This window comes from Bactrocera neohumeralis, unplaced genomic scaffold (genome assembly GCF_024586455.1).
Source record: "Bactrocera neohumeralis isolate Rockhampton unplaced genomic scaffold, APGP_CSIRO_Bneo_wtdbg2-racon-allhic-juicebox.fasta_v2 cluster11, whole genome shotgun sequence".
NCBI lineage: Eukaryota > Metazoa > Arthropoda > Insecta > Diptera > Tephritidae > Bactrocera > Bactrocera neohumeralis.
Window position 1 is genome coordinate 25,653,400 of NW_026089624.1, and position 5,688 is coordinate 25,659,087.

The following is a 5,688-nucleotide window of genomic DNA, read 5'->3' on the forward strand; positions in this document are numbered from 1 at the left end:
AAATGGAGCTCGAAACCTTACGAAGAAAATTATTATAAAACTTGGTTCATGAATGAACTATATATTTTTTAAGCATTTAATGAGTTTTTTAATTTAATAGAGCTTTATTTATTTTTGAATTTTATTTATTTAGTATTTAAGAAATGTGATAAAAGCAACAAACGTGATGGAACGACTAATTAAAATTAAAATAATGAATTTATATGAATAAAATTTTTGTATTTCAGTTTAGAAGGAAAAAAATATTTACAAGGGTAAAGACATAGACATTTTCATCTTAAATTTGTTAAAGAGTACTTTATTTGATCTCTTATTGTTTGGCCGATTGAGGTGAGGCGGTTCGCTACTCCGGTGTCGATATCCGTTATTTGATCAGAATCGCAATTCTGAGGATCATAATTTATTTTAAATTTTATGCAGACGTTGTGTAATGCTGCACAAACGTTAGCAAATCTTGCCACTTTTGTCGGATGGTACCTTCTTCTCCTGCCATATCCTAAAATTCTCCAGCGTCCTTTTAAAATTCCGATAGTTCGTTCGACGATACATCTTGCTTTGGAATGAATTTCATTGAACATAGCTTCACTTGAACCATCCGAAGCGTTTCTGTAAGGAGTTATGTACCGGTTCTGTTAAAATATAAATAAAATCAATATGGTAAAAAGCATAATATACCTAAAAGCCATGAATTTTCATTCTTGTTGTTCTGAAATCGTTCATCCAAAAATCTTCTCTGGTCCGAGTGTTTCCAAACAAATGAGTCGTGGGCTGCACCACCGTATTGACACTGAATAGCCATAATTTTGTAAGTGTGATCACATATCTGACAATACAAAATTTAACAAATATACATACATATATGTATATATATTCAAGGAATATATTATAATAGCAACTTACTATCTTAGCGTTGATACTATGGTAGCCTTTTCTATTGCAGTACATGTGCTCGTTTACTGTGGGTTTTTGTAAGCCGATGTGGGTACCATCAACACACCCAATAACTAAAAATTCTTTATATTTAGTAATATTACTATTTTAGTAAAGTGTATATTTACCTCCAGGAATTTTATATTGGTGCACAAACTACTCTTTACATAAGGGAATCCTCTGGTGTAAACCGTATAAGCTGTGGGGACAACTTCGTTTCCATTTCTTTAAGCACATGGGATGTCCGCTTCGAAACAGTGCTTTGAGAGATCCCAATCAAATAGTCACTGCCTACACTGTGCTGGTATCCACCGCTAGCCAAATGTGAGCGTGGTTGCTAATTGTAGCACTGGAGGCACTGCTCTGACGTCAGATTGCGTTAAACATATATTATTAAGGACATATTCAAAAGCCACTTTAGTTAGACGAAATTGTTTTAAAAATCTGCAAAGAAAACTTCGTTAATGAGGTTTCATTATTGCTGTATTCGGCAGTGCCAAAGGATCCGATCTCTTAGTTGTCTCCGCACTATTTTTTCATCTCCATCACTCTCACTAGAGCTTAAATAAAAAAATAAAGTCGGATCCATCCTGATATTCAACCATTTGATATTTAAACTAACAAATTTATTGAATATTTTGCACCAGTTTTGACAATTTCACATCTATTATGACCTAAAAATACGATCCAAAGCAATGTGGAATTTAAAAACTATTGTGAATTGAAAACACATTACGATCCGTTTGCTATCGTATGTCATAATGCCAATCGCTGCATACGATACGATGACGTATCACGTAATTTTCTTTCGACACTTCACAATCTTCATCATCTTACGTATTTCGATTGCCATTCCAATTTTCGATGTCTTCACTGCTGACGTCAATACCACCCACCTTGGACATTTACGATTGTACCTCTCGAAGTGTTTCAAATCAAGCAATGCAATTTCGTCTTCGCTGTCGTATTGATCATCGTCTCACTGTTTTGTACTATATTTTCCAAGCTTTTAGAAGCACAGTTTCACATTCCAATGGGTTTTCAAACCCCTTAAAGCAAAGGGGGTTTGCGAATTTACCAATTATCAGCTTAGTAAACCAGTTGCGTTCGCACACAACATAAATGTGATTCTATCCTTAGCTATTTTTCGGCCAGGTGCCGAAGAACGGGATATTCCGATTTATGTAAAGTTTTCTTAGTTGCAAATTCATGTTTGTTTGCCACTGCCTTCAAAATGACGTTTTTTCTTTATTTTTTAGATGGCTGCCTTAGACACATTATAATATATATTTTTATTATTTATATTTTTCTTAAAATCTCAAATTTTTGATACAAATTTAATTTGACTTGCAATGATTTTTTCTGCTTTGTTCACATTTTTTAGCACACTAGCTATAAACAACTCTCAAGTTCTCAAGTTCATGACAAACCACGTATGTACCTCGCGACTCCGGCAGTAATATTTTACTAAGAAATTTGATTGTTTTATTGTAAAACACACGGTTGGGTTTTTAAAAATAGATAAGTTCAGAAGAGCTAACAAAAACTTAACTATTAAGAGCGGTACGTGGACGCTCAACTTAGTCGAAGGTTTAACTCTCTCGCGAGTTAAATTTCCGCGATTCTACTGTATATATGTACATATATGTTCGTAAATTTGTTACATTGTTTAAGCTTATTATGCACTTTCTAAATATATTTTGATAAGTCCATATACATATATATTAAAATATATAGACACATAGGCAAATAGGATAGGGTTCGCCATTACATTTACTTACCATTTGAAGGTAAGCCACCATCACAAAATAATCGAAACAACGAATTGTAAATTTTTTTTTTGACATTAGAATTTATTTCCTTCAAATTAACAAATTTATATTTGATTTATTATTAATATGAAATAAAATAAGAACAATGTGCACCAATTCCTATGGATAAAAGTGTTCGTCATTTACAATTAATTTTTCTATCCAGATGATCGCATAGCAGCTCTTTTGGATTTAGATCCGGTGATTGCGGTGATATTTCTAAAGTATGCATGTTATACTGCATAAGTAAGATCCGCAACGAACTATTTCGGCGGAATGCTTGGGATCGTTGTCCTGTTACAAATGGTGGTCGGATTCTACACCAAGCTTCCGGGCAATTTTTTGCAAATTTTCTTTTAAAATATAGACGTAGACGTGATTGTCCATTATATATTCTTTAAAGACAAGTTCACCGACTCCTGTAGTTGAAATGCAACTCCACACCATTACTTCAGCACCTCCATGCTTAACAGTAGTCTGAATGTTTTTCCATTTAGGGCTGTACCTTCTCTTCTCCACACTAAGGAACGTCCATTTGATCGGATTCACTTTCCTTCAAAAATATTACCTTATCCCAAAAGTCGATTCCCTTATTTAAATTCTGCTTAGCAAAAGAAAGCTTGTTGGCAAACTAGGACATTGTAACTAGCGGAGTTTAGCACTCTGCGGACAGTGAGCGAAAGTATAACGATACCAGACGCCTCCGCTCCGATTTCATATGGTGGTGTTCTAGGTTCTTTCTTAATAATTTTTATTATTTACTCGATATATGTAGTTCTACGAGCTCTTTGACCAGGGGTCGAATCGTTACATCCGTGCACGGATCGGCAAACATACGAAAAAAAATTCTGTGATACGTTAATCGTATACGCTGATTGGCATTATGACATACGAAAGCAAACGGATCGTAATTTCTTTTTAATTCACAATAGTTTTTAAAATTTCGTTTAGTTTTCATTGGTATTGTTTTTTACGTGGCGGGTCCCAAGCCCAGCACACAACCCTATGTAGGGGATGTTTCGACTTCTCACATTAGCTCGCCTTCGAACGGATGTTCTTAGGCTACCCAGAGGATACTTGGTTAAAGACTGGAAGTAGTGAGCTGCTTGAGCCATGTGTAAAAGAATCGTTTCTTGCCGCTCCCAAGTGAATGGCGATCAGAGAACTTTCCTCACTTGCGTGAACTTCTACACATGACTCCATCCTCCAGATGACCTGTACGAGATATACGACGACATTGACATTGACATAGTTCCGCGAATTAAAAGACAGCGGCTATGCTGGCTAGGTCATGTTGTCCGGATGGATGAAAACACTCCAGCTCTGAAAGTATTCGACGCAGTACCCGCCAGGGGAAGCAGAGGAAGAGGAAGACCTCCACTCCGTTGGAAGGACCAATTGGAGAAAGACCTGGCTTCGCTTGGAATATCCAATTGGCGCCACGTAGCGAAAACAAGAAACGACTGGCGCGCTGTAGTTAACTCGGCTATAATCGCGTAAGCGGTGTCTACGCCAATTAAGAAGAAAAAGTTTTTAAAATCCACATTGCTTTGGATCGTATTTTTAGGTCACAATAGATGTGGAACCGTTAAAACTGTTGCAAATTTTCAATAAACTAACAAAACCTTATTAAATATCAAAATTGATCTGAATTTGTTTTTTTTTTATTTGAGCACTAGTGAAAGTGATGGGGATGAAAAAATAGTGCGGAGATAGCTAAGAGATAGTAGCAATAGCGTAGGTATAAAAAAAAGTAAAACAAATTATGAATCCTCATTAACAAAATTTTCTTTGTAGATGTATCGTTGAACAAAGCATTGGAATCTTAAAAAGACGGTGGAGAATTTTAGGATGTGGCAAGAGAGGAAGGTATCACCCCACAAAAGTGGAAGATTTGCTAACGTTTGTGAGGCATTACATAAAATCTGCATAAAATTTATGTACAATAAGTTACGACCCTCAAAATTGCGATTCTTATCACACACAAGAAATGGACACCGCAATCGACTAAACGATAAGGAACCAAATAAAGTATTCTTTAATAAATTTAATTCAAAAATGTATACATATGTCCTTTACCTTATAAATAATTTTATTTTTAATGTTAACTATATGTATGTAATCTATTATATACTTATATACATTTTAATGTCAACTATATGTATATGTATATGTCCTTTACCTTGTAAATAATTTTGTTTTTAATGTCAACTAATATACAAAAATTTTGTTGATATAAATAAATTTTTTTTTTTTAATTTTTAATGAGATACTTATTCCATTCATTTGTTACTTTTTTATGTTCTTTATTACAAAAAATTATAAAATACATAAAATTTAAAAAAATTTGCTCACATTTCTATAATTTCGTATATTACGATTGGTAATTTGACGATTCGAACAAACGGATACGTTTATATACTCGTTCACGTATCTCATCATGCCAGATTACGATAGAAGCGTTACGATCACGTATGTCATAATACGAAATACAGGCTTTTACGTAACGAGTGATACGTTCACTTATGTAACGATTCGACCCCAGTTCACTCATTTGGTTGATTGTTTGTTTTATTGGTTTTATAAGCGTTCATAATATTTTTTTTCTTCTAGAGTTGTTTCTCTTCGCTTTATATCCATTATGGAAAATTACGCATACCTCGCAGGAGTTACTAAATTATTCGAATGATCATTATTGGAAATACAGTTATTTTAAGCGTCGTAAGCCTAATTTAAGGTTGCCATAAGATTTTACTTTGTTTAGACTTTTGAAATACCATTAACAACTATAGTGACTTTCCTTAGCTGAATTAGTATATATTTTTCTGATTTTATTTATTTTTTTATAAGCAATAAGATATCAAATAAAAATGTACTTTATATTATGTTTATTAATGGAAGAAATTGGATTATTTCGTAATAGTGGCGTACCTTCAAAGGGCAAGTA

At 33.9% G+C, this 5,688-nt stretch overlaps 1 long non-coding RNA gene across 1 annotated transcript; it reads right to left on the bottom strand.

The window, feature by feature from the left end:
- Positions 1-327: 327 nt before the first annotated feature.
- Positions 328-1,248, bottom strand: LOC126766289 (uncharacterized). The gene is made up of 4 exons (XR_007668820.1): positions 1,059-1,248; positions 901-1,004; positions 676-823; positions 328-606 (listed from the first exon to the last, which is right to left on the bottom strand). It is a non-coding gene; the product is annotated as an uncharacterized LOC126766289 (long non-coding RNA).
- Between the last annotated feature and the right edge of the window lie 4,440 nt (positions 1,249-5,688).